Genomic DNA, 20,664 nt, shown 5'->3' with positions numbered 1-20,664 from the left:
ACTAAGTACTTCTTAATCATTTCCACACTTGACTAAGTACTTCTTAATCATTTTCACTTCACACTAACATAAAAGCATTTTGTATTTGTAGTTTATATTTATGGAAAAGCTACTAAGGCTATTTACCACCATCCCTGATTTTGAACTATTGAACAAAGGAAAGACAGACAGCCAGCTGCACACTACCACCCACCATTCACTATAAGAGGTTGACTGCTACTCTGATAACGTACCTACAGTTCAAAGTGCGTGGAATATTTTGTGGTATGCACGGATTTGAGCCGGACTCACCAGCTCTGAAATCCGGAACCCCACCACAGGACCAACTCACATTCGAAATAAAAGCACTTTGTAATTATCTTATTACATATTAAAATGGCTCGACATGGCCAGGTAGTTAGGGCGCTCGACTCGCAATTTGAGGGTCGCGGATTCGAATCCCCGTCCCACCAAACATGCTCACCCTTTCAGCCGCGGAGATGTTATAATGTGACGGTCAATCCCACTATTCCTTGGTAAAAGAGTAACCCACGAGTTGGCGGTGGATGGTGATGACTAGCTGAATAGATGGCTAAATTAGGGACGGCTTGCGCGGATTGCCCTCGTGTAGCTTTGCGCGAACTTCAAAACAAACATATTAAGATAATAACTACTTGTCAATATCTCATTTCTTGCTAAAATAAAAGCATATCGTATACACTTCATTAGATATTGGAATAAAAAGACTTTTTAAGTACGGAGTCACATATAAAAAAAGGCCTGCACTTCCAGAACATCCCACTCCATACTAAAATAAAACCACTTCATGCGGAAGTTATTACCTACACACTTGAATAAGATTACACTCATATACCTCACGACCCACTAGAATAAAATAACTTCTACACATTGCACTACGTGCTACAATGAAAACACTTTCTGCGTATTCCACTATATACTAGAAAACACTTTTCTTTTGTATCTACTACATAGTAAAACGATAGCACTTTGTACGTATCATTATTTACTAAGTCAAAACACTTCGTGTATAGCTCTAACTTTGTTTGTTTTGAAGTTAAGCACAAAGCTACACAATGGGCTATCTGAGTTCTGCCCACAATGGGTACCGAAACCCGGTTTCTAGCGTTGTAAGCCCGCAGACATATCGCTGTGCCACTGGGGGCATATCTCTAAATCAAAGCACTTCGTGTATATCTCGAAATATAAGTGCTTTGAATAGACCTCACTTTCATTATTTGTCGTCACCTGGTACTGTTGGTAAAATATATATAAAAAAGAAATGAATAGATGGCCCAAGAACAAAACCAAAACCAACGCGAATCCACAATAAAAAAAAACAACAACATAAACCTGCACATTCTTGGTATACTAATAACATAGTCTCATGGTTGTACGTGAAATTGGTTGTATAAGCAGTAACACTTAACCAACATGTAATAGACAATAAACTGAAACAAACTGTTTAAAGAGGTGGTAAATTAAAACGTCGTGGAAGAAGTTTGGAAAATCTTTAGCTCGTAAAAGAATATCTATCATCTGTTATTTGGCCAGTTGTGTTCCTGCTTACAAATAACTTCATCTTTTGTTAGTTTTTAGCACAAATCTTACTATAATGGCCGTAGCGTGTATGTCAGTATCTATGCATGTAATCAAAACTCCCTCGCCATCTACTGAATGGTACCACAAACAAAAATCCATAAAAATTTCACACTTTGGGTATTTAAGATTCAGACAATTAGAAAAATAATTGTGGTATGTGCAACAACTATTTATTTATAACAGAACACAATTTTAAACAAAAATACTCTCCTCACAAGAAGAACACGACTTTCACTAGAACTGTACGTGAGGGTTTGATTATATCTTTGTTGATGTAAATTTTAAATGTAGTACTGAGGAACTGAAGTTCTTAAAAAAAACTATTATTTTTTCAATAAGCGGTACCACTTTTAATATATAAAAACATTACAGTTTATATGAATAAAATTTATGAGTTCTGTACATTGAATCATTTTGATGCAATGAGTTGCATATGACTAAAGAGCACAACGGAACAGTTATCCCGTGCAGCACTTCCCAGAAAAGAAGCCTTTTTTTTAGAAAATGTTCACTATTTGATTTTTTTTTTCATTGAGGTATGTATACTACGATGAGTAATTACTAGCACAAACAGCCGCCCATAAGGCGGCGTCTCTACTAGTATAAACAATGGGTTATTCTGCGCTTTATTCACTGCGGGGAATCGAACCCCCGGATATTAGCTGACCCATCGGAGGACAAGTAACTTGAATTACAGCTCAAGAATTGTCGTTCAATTAACGTCAGTAGCTCGAGATGATATGAGAATATATTGGTTTTGATCCAAGATCCGTTTTCCCGAAAATCTCAGAATCAACCTGATTGCACTTGGAAATATTTCTTATCAGAGCAGAGTTTTCTGAGCTGTTACCAAACGTAAAGAAAATAAAAAAATCAGGACCTTAAGTGCTAATGTGGGCTTTAACAAATTCCATACCGGTACAATCAAATTCAGTTTTCTTAGCGAGTCATGATGCTTATGTAAATAAAACTTACACTTTTTATTACACAGAAATAAAAATAGTAGTTATAAATTTAGTACGGTTGTTTTTGGGTGCAAAACATAACACGCACGTGCGCAGGGAGTTCGAGGGGGTTCAGTCAAACCTTCTTTTTGTGTTGTAAAAATTAAATTATACTAATATAATTATAGCGTAGCTGCTTATGGTGTTTAACGTTTTCTAAATAGTCTACATTATTCTGATGAAGCATTAGCTTTTTTTAGCTTGAAATAGTCGCATGTTCCCAAACCACCCTAGCATAAACATGCTTTACATTCTGACTTTATTCTGTACGTGGAGATAAACTAAAATAGTTTCTATCTTCTAGCTTCAAACATGGCTGCACACACAGTGATGTTGACTTTATTCTGTACGTGGAGATAAACTAAAATAGTTTCTATCTTCTAGCTTCAAACATGGCTGCACACACAGAGACATTGACTTTATTCTGTACGTAGAGATAAACTAAAATAGTTTCTATCTTCTAGCTTCAAACATGGCTGCACACACAGAGATGTTGACTTTATTCTGTACGTAGAGATAAACTAAAATAGTTTCTATCTTCTAGCTTCAAACATGGCTGCACACACAGTGATGTTGACTTTATTCTGAAACTAAAATAGTTTCCTTCTTTTAGGAATTTTCTTCGACGCACAAATGTACTTTATAAATAATATGTACATAAAATGTTCCTCAAAAATAAAATAAAAAACCTGTAACAGAATTTTTGAAACTATTGAAAGAACATATTTATTAAACAGTCATTGCGTCACAAAAAAAGAAAATAAAAAAACACGACCATTTTGGCATGAGCTTTGGGTTTTTAGAGATATCGGAAGTGAACAAAGCAAGCAGCTGTCGGAGATTGCGTAATCGAAAATTCGGCGTTTTGTATCTTTCAACAGCATCCGCTAGGATTTTTTTTTCTCCTTTTCTTAAAGAGAGCACGTCTCATTAATTAACAATTCTTTGTTCTTGACTTGTGGAACTAACACGTAAAAAAATGGATTAAACCTCTTTTAGTAGTGTCTCATGAAGGCTGAGCTGAATAAAATATAGTATTCAAATTGGAAAACTTGAACAAAAGAATTGATGTTTTGGTTTTTTTTGTAATGACTGTTATATCTACCTATCTGTATAATATACACAAATTCAGAAAAATTTGAGTCATTGTATGGAAAATAAACGTAATTAAATGATAAAAGTTTGAGTTTGTGTATAAGGCCTAATTTCAAAGCCTGTGTAAGGGCGTTGCTAGTTTAAATAGTATAATTAGACATACAGCGTAAATGCAAATACACGCATACATTGCTTATAACAGTTTAAGAATATTAAGTAATAGGTGTATGTGATAGTAATTTATTTTGAAACAAATGAAAGCTCAGATTTTCAGATAACTGAAAAACATATTTCAGCTATTATACAAGAAGCAATAAAAACATACATACATACGGTATAAATAAATCAGATATGTGACATGTTAAAGATGGTGTGAAAACATATACAATCCTTTTTTTTTACAAGTTCATTTTCCCTAATCGTTAATTCTTTTCTAGTTGTACCCCCCCCCCCCCCATTATCGTGACTGTGAACTTAACCCTTTGACCTGGCACGACCTGGTGGTCAAGGTGCTGGACTCGCAATCTGAGGGTCGCGGGTTCGAATCCCCGTCATCGAATGTGCTCGCCCTTTCAGCCATGGGGACGTTATAATGTGAAGGTAAATCTCACTATTCGTTGGTAAAGAGTCGCCCAAGAATTGGCGGTGGATGGTGTTTACTAGCTGCCTTCCTTTAGTCTATCACTGCTAAATTAGGGACGGCTAGGGCAGATAGCCCTCGAGTAGCTTTGCACGATATTCAAAACATTGAACTGTTTTTCAAAATCCAGGTGTTGACAGTTGTGACAACTGGAACATTACAGAAACCAAAATCTTTCATTAAGTCTGTTTGTAAAAAAAGTTCGTTATTGACAGGTATCCGACCAACGATACTTTTAATAAATATTGATATTCTCAGAAATAATAAATAAAATAAAAGGGCGAGCGACATTCTTGTTATTCAAAAAGAATATAAGCTTGTAAAGTATACTCCGAACAAAACACAGACAATAACCATTTGATGTAAACATAGTAAAACTTTTTATTTTCCGTTTTTATCTGTTAAGCATATTTCACCATTTGATGTAAACATAGTAAAACAATTTTATTTTCCGTTTTTATCCGTTATGCATATCTCACAATTTGAAGTAAACATAGTAAAATTTTATTTTCCGTTTTTATCCATTATGCATATCTCACCATTTGATGTAAACATAGTAAAACTATTTTATTTTCCGTTTTTATCCGTTAATATCTCACCATTTGATGTAAACGTAGTAAAACTTTTTATTTTCTGTTTTTATCCTTTATGCATATCTTACCATTTGATGTAAACATAGTAAAACTATTTTATTTCCATTTTTATCCGTTATGCATACCTCATCATTTGATGTAAACGTGGTAAAATTATTTTATTTTCCGTTTTTATCCGTTAATATCTCATCATTTGATGTAAACGTAGTAAAACAATTTTATTTTCCGTTTTTATCCTTTATGCATATCTCACTATTTGATGTAAACGTGGTAAAATTATTTTATTTTCCGTTTTTATCCGTTAATATCTCATCATTTGATGTAAACGTAGTAAAACTTTTTATTTTCCGTTTTTATCCTTTATGCATATCTCACCATTTGATGTAAACGTGGTAAAATTATTTTATTTTCCATTTTTATCCATTATGCATATCTCACCATTTGATGTAAACATAGTAAAACTATTTTATTTCCATTTTTATCCGTTATGCATATCTCATCATTTGATGTAAACATAGTAAAACAATTTTATTTTCCGTTTTTATCCGTTATGCATATCTCACAAAGGCTACATTTCTGTAATAAAAGAATGGTTAAAGATGAAATTATTTCGTTGGGTATTCAATACATTGCTTTGTTTAAATTGCATAAATGATCAAAAGTGAACTTCTCAGCTGTTTTGGTATGGCCTAGTGACTAGAGCGCTCGACTTACAATCTGCGGATCGCGGGTTCGAATATCATCACCGAACATGTTCGCCCTTTAAGTCGTGAAGGCATTATCGGTCTCTTAATTCTTCGATTAGAGTAGCCCAATAGTTGGCGGTGGGTAGTGTTGACTAGCTACCTTCCCTATCACTTCTATATTAGAAACAGCTGGCGTTGATAAACCTCAAATAGCTTTTTTTTTGTCTTTATTTTTAGTTGTCCGATTTGTGGAAATCTACGTGTATTGGAAATATCATCCTTTAATTAATTTAAAAGACAGTATGTAGAACATAGATCAAAAAGTTAGAGCAAATCGAATATCTACTGTCACGCACATGATTATGTTATTCGAGTTGAACATCGTTATCTAAAACTACGTATCAAAGACGCACTAACCATTATTGAATAAGTGACTTTATGAGTGTTCGAAAGGCATTCATTTTCGCATCTTCTGTCACGAGCCCGATGGAACTTTGTTCAGTAAATTAGAAAAAAGAAAAACAATCAATGTTTTTTTTCTTTGAACATAAAGTGTGTGTCTGAATTTCCTTTCTTTTAAATCGTTTGAAATGGCTCTTTCTGTAAAGGAAATGAGTTTCGATAATTTAATGATAGAATTAAAACCACGTAGAAACCAACATCTTTTTTCATTTCATTAACTAACTGAGCTTTACTCTTTTCCCATTTTCTTGTCTCTTCTAAAAATCCGAGGCCCGAAAGAGTTCAAATTTAAGAGTAAAAACGGTATGCTCAAAATATTGACTACAGATGTTTCGCTGCCTTTGACATTGGTAGTTTTTTTTAAAGAAAGGTCTTTCTCATGCAGTATTCTCTTCTACAGTTTTTATACTACAAACCCGCCGTCTGCCGTTTATTTCACGAAGTCATGTTATTCTGCAGCTCGAAGTTTTCTTGTCAGACCTAGGCAGAAATTTGCATCAATACAAAAGGCAGCTGTAGTGTATGCTTCCTTATAGTTGGTAGACAAAAGAACGATTCTCCTCTTTATGTATGTTAGAATTAAAGGGGACCACCTAAACATTAAAATAGCTTTTCGCCGTGTTTTATTAATAACAATGTGCAATAAATACATGTATTTACTTTTTTTTAACATACATATATGCACAAGACAAGCGAAAAAAGTTGTCTTAAGGTTCTTAAAATTACATAAAAACATTTCGCTCTGACGCATTCTGGTTTAGGTGTAATTGATGTTCTTTTTTTTTATCTAAAAGAGAATTTAATTTGGGTAGGTTTAACCATAATAAGGCATTGATATTTCTATTATTTTGTTTGTTTATGACAAACCTAGTGAATTTATCTCTTGCAGTCCACAATTTTAAACTGCCAACAGGGAAACCAACCCACAAGCATCGCCTGACATCAACTCTTGGGCTACTCTTTACTAAAAAAATACTGGGATTGATTGTCGCATTATAGCGCCCCCGCGGTTGAAATGGCGAGCATGTTTGGCGCCGGGTTTCAACTCCGGGACACGCAATCCAGCCAGGTCATATTATTTTGTAACGTTAAGTCTGTAAATGTATTACTTTTATTAACAAAACTTGCGCTTTAAAAATAGAAAAAGTAAAACATAACACAAGAAAAGTTACTAAGACAATAAAATCAAAGCTAATTATGCCCATACATCTATATATACATACACACACACATACATATCTATTTTCTAGAATCTCAAAAACTTCAAACAAGGACATTACTAGTACTACCACAAACTTAAAACAGTAGCGTACTCTAGTATCCATTAATTTATGGCTATTTAAAAACATGAGGTACATGTCAGTGAAAATTTAAACGGACCCATTTTAGGACTCGATTACATTGAAGTGTTTGTCATCCTATGAAGAATAAACCAAAGTAACAAAATAGGAATATCAAAGATACTGTGAAAGCTTTTAGCTTTCTTTCAAATAAAAGAAATAGTATAAGTTTTAAGTATGAAAACATGCACGATTCTCATTTCCGTTTTTGCCTTTAGATTTTTTTTTTCTCTGGAGGGGAGAGAGGGGGTATTTAAGAAATGCATGTGCATGAAAAACCACGAATATGGAAAATATTTTCTTTTTCTGTTATAAACTATACATTTGTGATAACCGAAAAAACGTCGTATTTACATTCGACGGTAAGCAGTTAAAATTTCGTCTATATTTTTTGGTATTTTCAATAGTTTATTTTCTTTTTATTAATTCCTCCTCTGGTGACTCAGTGACAAGTTTGAGAGCTTATAACACAAAAAGTATTGGTTCAATCCTTGCAGAGAACACAACACAGATAGCACATTGTTTAGCTTTAGGATAAAACAAGCAAACAATTTTGTGATTTGAAGAGAAGTTCGATTGTAGATTTCTCTACAGTTAACATTAACGGGCCATTTTAACATAGTACTTCTTTATTATTACATCTCTTACGGACCATCTTAATACAGTATTTAATTATTATTATATCCCTTACGGATCATCTCAACAAATAATTTTGTTATTACTACACCATTTACAAGCCATTTTAACATATAATTTTGTTATTACTACGTCCCTTACGGACTATGGCAACACAAAATTTCGTTATTACTACCCCCTTTATGGACAATGTTAACACAGATTTTTGTTATTATTACACCTCTTACATGCCAGTTTAACCAAGTATTTACTATTATTACACCCCTCACGCACCAGTTTAAACACAGTATATTTCGTTATTCACCCCTTACGGGCCAGTTTAAAAAAGTATTTAGGTATTATTACAACCATTATAGACCAGTTTAAACAAAATAATTCGTTATTATTACATCCCTTACGTACCAATCGCAGTATTTTACTATTATTATAACCATTACGGGCCATTTTAACACAGTATTTCGTTATTAGTACACTACTTACGGGCCACTTTAACACAGCTTTCGTTGTTATCAATTCACCTTACAGGTGAGTTTAACACAGTATTTCATTATTATAGAACCCGGTACGAGTCAATTTAACCAAGTATTTCACTATCATTACACCCCTTACGGGCTAGTTTAATCAAGTATTTCGTTATTATTACAATAATTACGGACTATATTAAAAAGGTATTTCGTTATTATTACATTATATACCCCAGTGGAACAGCGGTATGTCTGCGGACTTATAACTGAATTTCGATACCAGTGGTGAGAAGAGCACAGATAGCTCATTGTGCAGCTTTGTGTTTAACTTCAAACAAACAAACACTATTTACCCGTGTGTAAAAAGGATAGTGTACCTTCTGAAACTGCTTGGGTTTTCAAGTTTCTGAAGAAGGATAGTGTACCTTCTGAAACTGCTTGGGTTTTCAAGTTTCTGAAGAAGGATAGTGTACCTTCTGAAACTGTATATTATATTGTTGTTGTACTGGTTGTCATAATGATGATGTCTTTACATGGAACCAACGTATACTTGTTAACTAGTGACAAGACCATTGTCATCTTAGCTAATCACAAGGTGAGAAGGAATTAGAGTTACATTAAATCTTTGTTTTTGCAGTCATTGCTGGTGATAAATCTGGAGAAATTAAAGTAGGAGTTATATATTACTCCATTCATTACAAAACAAGAAAAACGATAATCCAAGCAGTTTTGTAAAGGAGTCTTTCCTTTCACAGAAATCCAATAATTTTAAAAGTTTTATAAGGTATCCTTCCCAAAAAACCTGATAACTCGAGCAGTCTCTTAATGTAGACTTTCTTTCCACAGAAACCTGATAACCCAAGCAGTTTCAGAAGGTAGACCTTCTTTCCACAAAAACCTGATAACCCAATTGTCATTGTACGTAAAGCAAAAGCGTAACTTTGTTTTACGCTTCGGTTTTTGTGCGAAAATAAAATCTAACCATGATGACCAGATCCAATATCCTGCTCAGGTGTCAAACTTACGTCTGAAGCTGTAACTTTCAATTATATATATATATATAGAGAGAGATTTATTTATATAAGTGTGTATGAGTGAGTGAGCTATAATTACAGCTCTGCGATCCCTTCCGAAATGATTATTATTGACAGCGTAAAATGGATTGCTCTTATGGAATGCTCCTGCATCCTGTCTGGTTTTCGAGACGATTTTTTGGACTCTGTGCGGAGTTCTTCAACACCGTTTTAAAATTACTAATATAAATACGTTGCATATATGTAGGATGTAATCGGTGTATGTACAAAACAACACAGTGAAATCAAGGTACCAAAGACTGATTATTTAAAACGTCTTTTTTCAAGACGAAGTGATATTGTACACTGCCTTTTGAAGATGAAATCTTTCGCGAATTTTCCTGCTTACCCGTACTAACAGATATCAAAACTTGGAATATAAACTGTTGTTTGTTTAGAGTTTTCGCGCAAAGCTACAAAAGGACTACCTGTGCATAGCCATCCCTCATTTTAACTGATAGATTAGAAGGTTTGGTTTACATTTCGCGCAAAGCTACATGAGGGTTATCTGCGCTAGCCGTCTTTAATTTAGCAGTGAAAGACTTGAGGGAAGGCAGCTAGTCATCCTCACCCACCACCAACTCTTGGACTACTATTTTACCAAATAATAGGTATTGACTGCACATAATAACTCCTCCACGGCTGAAGGGGCGAGAATGTTTGGTGGAACGGGTATTCGAACCCTCAGAGATTAGAGGGAAGGCAGCTAGAAAATAGCACTTACAGACAACTCTTGAGCTACTCTTCTCTGACCGAATAGTAGCTATGGCTATGGCAGTTATTTTGATTTGAACCTAATTATTTCAGAAGAAACAATTAATAAGTAGGGGTGCTCGAAGATTAAGTAATCCTCCTTCACCCCGCACGTGGACTAGAGGTATGGGCTTGAATTGAAGTATAAACAAAGAAAATGATATAAACAAGCTATGTAGAAATCATAAACATAAATAAACATAAACGGCCGATATCGGACAGATGATCCATAAGGGCGGCGGAGATCTATAAATCTTATGCTAAGAATTTGATGTGGGGGGGGGACGCGAGTACCCCGAGAAAACCCACTTTCACTGGTAACGATCAATCCGTTACCAGTGCCCTGTTAGCGAGAAGAAATAAGTTGGAAAGGCAAAGTGAAGTCTGGTGCTGGGGGTTGATTAAAGTTTAAACGAGTTATGGATTCTTCTGATGTTTGCCAGGGTTTTAATGGGGTTCAGGTTCAAGTTCCGGTATGGCTGTGACGACGTGAAGTCCTCGGTGTCGCTGGTAAGTGGGCGGAGAGCTGGGAAAGGTTCGCCGGGTAAGTCATGGTCGGGGGGGGGGATGTTGATTACAAGAGCGTTGGGTGAGTTTGACGACGAGGGTGCAGAAAGTGGGACTGGGCTGAGGAGCGGGTTGCTGGTTTGTCGATATGCATCGTTGGTTACTGGTAGGATTGGCGGCTGGGTACCCTTTCCCTTCTTGTAGTCTTGTTTTGCGTTTCTGTCTCAGATGTGGTCGAAGTTTGAGTTGCATGGTCAAATGTGATAGGTTGGGTGGTAGAGTTCTGGTAGGCGGCGGTTGTCGTTCGGATGTTGTGACACATGGCTTGGGGGGGGGGTGAGCTGGTAAAGTTAGGGGTGGGCGAGGCTTCCGATATGATTTCTCTGCTTTGAAATGGTAGAATTCAAGAGAGCAGCCGTGGGTAAGGATGAAGTCTGCAGTTAGTTTGGAAGTCGTGACAACTTTCATGAAATAAGAGGGTGAACCTGATTTCTTCGATATGATTCGGTGGACTGCGTGGATCGTTGAATTAGTTGTAGTTTCGAGGGCTTGATGGATTTCTTCTGATGTAAAGGATATGTGGACGTTTCTTAGAAATGCTGTGTGAAGACTGGCGTTGCTTTTGGGGGGTTGGCATGTGACGGGTGGGTTTGAAGACCAGGGGCGGCAAAGATCTTCGGGTGTCCTGGGCTGGAGGAGTATACCTCCCCTGCGGAGACGACGGGTGCGCTCAGGAAATACGCTGGGTTGGGGGCTTGTAACTACGGGTAAAGTTGGCGGTGTCCAGAGGCGAGAAATCGAGCGGTAGTCCGTCGATAATTACCGGCGGCGTTGGATAGGGGACAGTCTGCTTGCTGGCAGGAATCATGATACGACGAGTGCTAAAACGTGAGTGACGACGTTACGCATCTATGAGGGACCGAATAGTAGGATTTGACCGTCACTCTTATTACGCACCCACGGCCCCATGGGCAAAACTCATTTTTACGGCAACGGGGAGCGAACTGTGAAACCTCAGATCAAAGTCCAGGAAAGCTAACCACTAGGCCACGCTCAGCTACAAAGTTGTTAAAGTGTTTAAAGGAATATATTTGTTTACAGCAATGCTGTAGTACATCTATTTTAATTTATTTTTGGTGTATTAAAATTAGTAGTATGGAAATGTAGAAAATATCCTTATTGAACAAAGTATATTGTGTTCATAGAAACATTCAAATTTCCTAGGAATTCTTGTTGAATCTACTGAGCACACAGCCATATTTACACGTTGAAATTGAATGCGATAAGTTAATTGTTTTCAATGAAGCGATTAATTCAAATTACATTTGAGTTATCAGTGCATTCTTCGTGTAAAGAAAATACATCCACTCTAGCACTAAATATATTTAGGTTCTAGCTAATTAACATATGGTTGATGGAATTTTCTGTTGCAAAGGCGTCAATTAAAGTATAACCACATTGTTATACAATAATATAGAGAGGTTGAATACGTTATATTAAAACGATTTTGGAGCCTCACCAAGTCGTTACTGTCCATGTCTACTCATGGTCTTTCTAACAGTTGTGTAACTTAATAATAGCCCTGCAGTGTAGTTCCCAGTGAAAAAGGTTCCATCGTAAAGTTTTCAACCCCAAAGCCTACCCTTCATCCTTATTGCTTTCCATAATATATCTAGTGTAGGAGGAGGATTGTCAGCTTTTTTGTATGGACCAGAATCTTTACAGTAGTTGTCTGCAGAACACTTCCAGGAAGGCTTGTGCTACTCTCTCCGTCTCTATCTTCAGCAGTGCTATGGCTTCTAGGTTGGACAGTCGACCACTGTCAGCACGTACCAGTTACCCTTGTCAGATACAGGTATTAGCGGTCTGATCAATTCCACAGCTATTCTGCTGAATGGCTATTCTTTGAAGGCATCTCACCTAGTGGCACCTTGGGTACCACCCCTCTAGGTACGGTCATTTTGCAGATATCACATTATCTGCAGAATCTGGTCATATCTCCGATGACCCCTGGCCAATGGAAGTTGCTGGCGATTCTGTCTGCCATCTCTTTTGCTCCCAGGTGCCCTCCCACAATCGACTCGTGAACAAAATTCATCACTTAGTTGGTACTATGATCTTTTAAAATTCCCCAGTAGAACTGCCTTGATAGATCCGGTACAGCACTCCCTTCTGGTCCTCTACTCTGTGCGTACCATTCTCCTTTATCTTGTGCTCGAATCTCTCCCGGGCACTGTCCCAAAGTTTCTGAAGAGAAGGGTCTTTCTTCTGTGCTTCCCTCAGTTCCTGTAAACCTATATTAGGGATGTCACCTTTCGGGACTTGCAGGGGCGTGATGTCTTGTTTGGTTTTCTTTTCTTTAGTTCTTGTGGTGACTGCAGTTGTCTCATCAGTCTCCTTTCTGTCAGGTTCCTCCAAATTTCTACTACCTAGTATATTGCCAATCACAAAGTCGTCGATGGGTGCCTTCATACACATCGCATCAAGGTATCCCACGTAGTATGGAGTGTCCACCTATATTCTTGCTATGGGAAACTTTCTCATTGTCCCATCAGTCAGCACACATAGATGTACCTTGTCCATCATCTGTTCATCAGATACTAAACTGGTTCTCACTGCTGCAATGCTGCATCCAGTGTATCATAGGACTCACTTTATTGTCCCCAACATAGCCTTCACCTACTAGCATGTTGTGGATTTCCTTCTTGGTTATGTTAAGTACTGTTTGTTGCATAAGAAATGTGAATGGCTTTTGCCACTTACTTTTTTGTTAGTGGATTCTCACCTTTTATAAGACACCGAACTTGATCTTACCACATATAGGGTAAGACTTGTTGCAGGTCTCTTTCTGGATGGTTCTGGTATCTCAATTTGAACCAGTCTTTTGTTTTCCAATGTCATTAGCGATCTGAACACACCTTTACAATCTGAGTGCATGATTACTTTGTGTCAGAAAGGGCTGTTACATATTTTTGTTTTTCAGATGTGGTCACTTTTGGGTGGCATCAAGTTACCTACTACCACCAATCTATGTCAAAATGTAGTTCTAATACATTCCATTCCATCGCGACTTTATACCGGCTGTGGATGTCACATGACTTGCTGATTAGTATAAACTGGGTGAATGGTTCACCTAAGGGTTAATGAGATCAGAATCAGGGTGAATGAGAATGATGGAGTGAATGAGTATCATCAATTATATAACAATTTCAAGAGCAAAAAATTCATTAGTTATTATTATTTATTCTAGTTGTAGTTTGATAAATACATTTATTTTCTCTTTATTTTATTTTGTATTCATTGTTTGTTTGTTTGTTTTGAATTTCGCGCAAAGCTACACGAGAGCTTTCTGTGCTAGCCGTCCCTAATTCAATAGTGAAAGACTAGAGGGAAGGCCACCCACCGCCAACTCTTGGGCTACTCTTTTACCAACGAATAGTGGGATTGACCGTCACATAATAACGCCCTCACGGCTGAAAAGGCGAGCATGTTTGGTGTTACGGGAATTCGAACCCGCGACCTTCAGATTGCGAGTCGAGCGCCCTAACCACCTGGCCATGCCGGGCCCTGTATTCATTGTAGTTGTAGTTTGATGTATATTTAAGTCATAATAACGAAATTTGCATTTTAAGTTAGTACTTGTTTTGTCTTTTTCTCGAACTTGAGTAAGTGAGCTGTTATGAAAAACTTATAGGGGTGAATGATATTGGAAAAGGTTGAGAAGCAGTGGTATGAAATCTTTATAATATACTCTTCCTTCTGTATATGGATACAATAATTAAGGAATGCAAACCAAATGTAATATTTTACTTAGTATCTATTGCATCTATTCCAACATGTCCTCAGAATCAGATTATTTACCACTTTTGTTTTTGTTTTTTTAGTTTGAGCCAGTTAAACATAACGAGACAAGTACTGAACCTTAAAACTAATTTCGTTTTTTACTTGTTTTTCTTCCGAGTTTCGACCTTTAATTTGCTCCCCGTATGACAGAACTTTAATGAAGCTTACGAGATCTGACGAAAGCTGTTGATTGATTCAGAGGTGTTGATTCAATCCATCGCTAGAGAAAAGAAGGTTAGAATAGAACGCTGTGTAGGCGCCTGGAAATACGTTATTAAGATGTTTTTGATTAACACAGAAGCAAATACTTTGTTTGGATTTTTTTTACGTTTCAAATTATTAGACTTTAAAAGAAAGTATCTTATAATAAGCCAGCAAACTTACTGACAAAATCAAAATATTGGCTAATATTATAAGAATGAACTAATTCAGGTAATCTTCAAGTAATTAAGCAAGTAAAAAGTAGGTAAGAGAGTAAAATGATGAGACTTATTAGAAGTAAAGATATTTAAGGAAACTTGAGCTAATGAAATGTTGAGAGCAACTTGAGTTAGTAATATATTGAGAACAGACTTGTCTTCAAACGACTGAGAGAAACTTTAGGTCAAAATATTGAGAGCTTGAGTTAATGATAGGTCGAGAAAAATTTGACTTCAAAAACTGAGAGAAACGTAAAATCAAAATTATGAAAAAACTTGAGTTAGTGATAAAAATACTTATTAAAAAATTCAAGAGACATTTACGCTGTTTCGAAAAACATGAATCAAACTGAGACAAAGATGTTGATGTCGTAAGAGTCCACGAATTGGCAGATATCTTTAAAGAGGCAAGTTTTAATATATTAAGGAAAACGAACGTTTTAGATCTACTGATTCAATGAACAGTTGACAAATAGTGAAATGTAAAAACTTGAATTGAGAAAAAGTTTGTGGAAGAACATGTGTCTACAAAATGTTGAGGTAGTGTCAACCTCTGAAATGTTGAAAAATAGGCCTCTGATGAATGGAAAGCGTAATTTATGTTTACCAAATATTGAGGTAGTAATAACCTGCGAAATGCTGAAAGATAGAACTAGACTTCTGACATGTGGAAAGTGTAACTTACTGACTTTATAGAAACAATGAACACGGACGGAGATGCAAGATATAACTAGGGAGTTTACTGACAACAGAAACAAACGCAGCGAGATGCTGAGAAATAGATAAACTTATATTGAAGTGGAAAATTAACCTGCAACATTTCGAGAGATGTAAATAGGCCAATTAAATGTAAAAGGAACAAAGATAACAACATGACGAAAACAAATAAATCGATGAAAAACTGAAAACATGACGAAGCCAGTGAGTTGTAAAATAGACAACAACTCCAAGTCAGCTAAGTGATTTAAGAACCAATTAACTATATTGTGTAGATGTTTGTATTTCACCATGCTCATTTTGCAACGGTTTTAAACAAAGTAGAGAAAAGTTCGTAGAACAATTTAAAAACAGTTTTTCACGATTTTTCAATCTTTTAAAGTACAGACATAAACACCAATGAATCTATAAGATGGTCCCCAACGTTACAAGGTTTTGATCGATTTTCATCTCCCTTAGTTGTTGTTATATGGAGGGAAAGAGCGAAGCATGTGTATGTAACACCTCGCGCTTTAGCTTCCTTGTCTGATAGTGTCATCTTCTTTTTTCTCTTACAAAACTAGTGTCAAGACAAGGAAGAATCCTTGAAATGTGGTAGATAGAGATATAATTAATGCCATTTAAAACTTACTCAAACAATTGACACGCTGCCCGTGACAGATGCACTGTCAGCTTTTGTTATTACTCTTTTCAGAGCAAAAGTTACGTTAACTTATTGTGTAATTTAACGTTCTAAACACTCATTGTCTACGAACTATTGGATTCTGAAGAGTATAGTGCTAATTCAATGAAGCATTCTATCCGGTTGTTAACCGCGCACTTTGTGTTTACTGTATTATCAATAAACAACTAACTCTGATCTAAGGTTGAAATAAACACCACTGTCATATAGTTACTCAATTAAGCTTCATCGACAAATGTCGAGCACGAAACACGTGCTAGTGATTATATCAATGTTATTTCCCCTCAGTTATATAGATAGAAATGGTGATGATTCGCTTTTAATCTGTTTTAGCCTACACTAGTAACGTTTATTGTTTTGTTTTTACTGTTCAAAGATTTTGAAAATGCAAATCAGAGAGTGACGTAACAGCTACAGTCATATAAAGCCACGAAGGAATGACAAGTATCATGTATTTTGATACTGTCTGGTGTTACAATATGATGCCACCGAAAACTGATCGTTTTTGGGATGGATATGTAACAGCCCTTAAAGAACCCAAAATTTTCAAACACTTAAATCATAAAGATATGTTCAGATCAAGGATTTAAAAATTGCAAAACGAGGATATTCTTCGTAGCCAATGGCATTAGAAAAAAATGGAATATGGATCAACTAAGGGCCCCAGGACCATCTAAAAAAAAACTTGTAACAAGTAGTACTCCAGCCGTGGTAAGCAAAGTGCAGCGTTTTGTAACAGGTGAGAATCCTCGAACACAGAAGTCAGTGGGAAAAGCTATCCGTCTGCCCTAAGCAACAGTGCGTAATATAATGAAGAAGGATCTTAGTCTGTAAAAGCAACAAAAGTCACGTGTACACAAGTTACTTCCATGACATATCCCTTCAACTGTCGCGTGCCTTAAGCAGCTGGAAAATGAAACTGGTATTAATTTTATTCTATACGAAGCCATATCGGTCAAGTCGGCGGACGCAGCGTCAATGAGTTTCTGGGCGATGGAACTGTTGAAGTAGGCGCTGGGAAATAGTCGTCCTCGTACACTAGACGAACTATGGAAATATGCACGGAGTAGTGGTGTGCTTTGACCATGGCAGCTTTACAACGGAATCTTTTGCGATGGAAACTACGCTGCAAGGCTACTGTCAAGATGCACGGACGTCAAATAGATTATAATTTTACGTGAGGACAGGGATTGTAATGAAATGATGAGACTTCTATTTGTTTTAATACAACGCGCTCAACTTCTGTAATACCAACATCAATGCTTAATGTTTTAAAACATGTTTTGTTTTTTACAATTAATTGATTATTTTGTGTAAAGATTTCGTGTTTCTTTGTTGTTGTTGTTTTTGCAGTGATGAACTCTGCATGTTGATATGAATTTGAATTTAATGCGTTTTAAGGTAAAATTGTTGGTGGCACTAAATCTGATCTGTTGGCTCTTTCATGATGTGTGAACGAAATTTAATTGTACAGGATAAAAATTCATTTAGATATTTGGACAGTGCCATCAGCGCCTTACAGATATTGTTATTTTCTGGCTGGTATCACAAACATAAAATAATGGCTCACTAATCCAACAGAGAGCGCTTCCTACCAAGAATACACTTTCCTATAGAAATCGGTTAAGCATAAAGGAAGCATCTTTCTTAAATAATCGATTTCGATAAATATCCATACTTGGTATGATTTAATAATGAAATATACAAACAAATCTTTCTTAAGTAATCGATTTCGATAAATATCCATACTTGGTATGATTTAATAATGAAATATACAAACAAATCTTTCTTAAATAATCGATTTCGATAAATATCCATACTTGGTATGATTTAATAATGAAATATACAAACAAATCTTTCTTAAATAATCGATTTCGATAAATATGCATACTTGGTATGATTTAATAATGAAATATACAAACAAATCTTTCTTAAATAATCGATTTCGATAAATATCCATACTTGGTATGATTTAATAATGAAATATACAAACAAATTTTATCGAAACGTTTAAATAGTTACGATAAATCATATTCGTTCCTTAAATTAACACGAAAAAGGTTTAACCTAAGAATTTAATATGAAGCAGTCAATAATATAGTAAAACAGTATTAATAGCATAGTTGATAAACGAGACTCAGTGTAACATCATTTCAATTATTCATGTTCTTTGTCTTCTTTTGGTCACACCCATATTCTTACTAATTATTCCTAGTCTCCAAAGGCGTTGATGTACTAGAACTTAAAGATGCACCCACTTCAAGTATATTTTCACGTTATTTCGCGTTCTTAAAGGCAAGGGAACAACATTTGCTTTTAGGAACCTCTTCCGAAGAAGAGTAGGATTTTAATTTTTACCTGTCAGACGAATCCCAAGAGTTTCGTCTCTCTGAAACACTTTAACGTTTTTTTTTTTTCATTAGGCTGTCAGAAAATGAGTAGTTGTAATTAAATAAATTAAGGAGATCTTTCAGCGCACGCATTTGTTGACCACGACGTGAAGTTCGTTTCTACGTGCCAAGGATTCTAAAGAAGAAATTAGCATAATTGTAGAGGACTTTACTTGTACTTCCACAGGAAACAATTTTTTTTTATTTTTATGGGCTAAATAAATACATTATAATCCATGAAGCTCTTAAAGAAAATGACGCTAGGAGATGCTGAATATAATTATAATCATGTTTGTAATTATGAATAACAATCTATATCTGCTTGTACACACCATATTTTAATTTTATATAAATAAAAATGTTTATACATTTTTTTTTCAACTGTCGATACTTGAGTATTAAAAGTATATGGGAAATTTGTAATTTTCTAAAAATAAATTTAATATATTCGCACTTGTTCGACAAGCTACGTAAATTATTTTCTAAATCTGCACATATCTGATCAATATATTAGGAAAGTAAATATTTATACGAGTTCTAAATTTGGATTTTTGATTGTATGAAAATTTTAAAGAAAATGAAAAATGTAATACAAAAGGACCGAGAAAGTGGGATAAGAGTAAAGCCAAAGTGCTTGTGTTGAGATGCAACTGGTTTTCGGCAATACGGCGACGCACTTTGTAGTTAATTGATGAGCTCGTGGGCGAAACTCCAGGCCAGAGACACCTAAATTTCAGGTATAGCCGTCCTCAATTTCTACCTACTTACCATAGGCAAGGCAGTCGCCACTCGCCACCAAAAGGGCTTTTTTTTGGCTTTGAATTGACTGAATAGAATGTGCGGAACTTGTTCTGCAGCATCACGTTTCGAATATTGGACCTGCCGATCCGCAGGCTGACAGATAACCACTAGACTATTTAAAGTTGGATGCTGATAGTTAGACCAGTGTATTTGTTTTTCTCAAAATAACATGTTGTTATTAGAATACCCCGTATATGTTATTGTTTGGTTTAAGTGGATTTTAGCGTTATAAACTCTCAAAGCTGAACGTTAAACTACGGGGGAGGGGCACTAGGAGCTGAATTACTTTCCAAAGAAATATCCTTTGAAGAATGTTTCGTATGGCAATTTCTAATAGCCTAAAACTGGGTTAAATTGTAATTTTGATTTAGTAGTTAAATATTTGCCGATATATCCCCAATTTATAATATTTGCCAACAAGATTGATACACAGTTTTCTTTTTTAATACAAACAAGTGTTAATATACAAACAAAAATACAATTTACAATAATAGTTATTACGAATAGTTGTTACGAACAATGATTTATATGCAAAAGTTTCACAAACTTACAAGCAATATAAAGTCTTCTTTCTAGTCTGGAACTTCTTTGATATCTTATCGAGAATTGACGTTGAGCGAGTTAATTTCGAGTTGACGTAGGTATAATTCACTTATCAGGGAGCTAGCTAGCTCTGTGGTTCTCGATGATCACAAGCCGATTACAGGTCGAGTTCCAACGATGACGTTAGGTAATGTTTTCGTAAAAGTACTAACGTCTGATGTGAATTCACTGAAGTTAAATGGTTTGTAATATTCGAAACTTATAAATGTTCCTGGTCAAATATCTGAAGTTTCCCGATTAATAAGCGTTATAACAATCACAGTTATAACTTCCGAAAATTATAGCACACCAACTATAGCAAAACAATAACATATACTGTTTTGTGGCGAGTCGCGTTGGTTAAATTTATAGGCGTGT

General features: G+C 35.7%; 1 long non-coding RNA gene across 1 annotated transcript in view; it reads left to right on the top strand.

Moving 5' to 3' along the window:
* Positions 1–12,676, top strand: part of LOC111085460 — a 26,015-nt gene extending 13,339 nt beyond the window's left edge. Inside the window, exon 5 of the long non-coding RNA XR_002610290.1 lies at positions 12,665–12,676. This is a non-coding gene — a long non-coding RNA (uncharacterized LOC111085460). The remainder of the gene's footprint in view (positions 1–12,664) is intronic.
* The last annotated feature ends 7,988 nt before the right edge of the window (positions 12,677–20,664 follow it).

The sequence above is a fragment of the Limulus polyphemus genome, unplaced genomic scaffold (assembly GCF_000517525.1).
Source record: "Limulus polyphemus unplaced genomic scaffold, Limulus_polyphemus-2.1.2 Scaffold402, whole genome shotgun sequence".
Lineage (NCBI taxonomy): Eukaryota > Metazoa > Arthropoda > Merostomata > Xiphosura > Limulidae > Limulus > Limulus polyphemus.
This window is presented reverse-complemented; position numbering and strand designations above follow the sequence as displayed.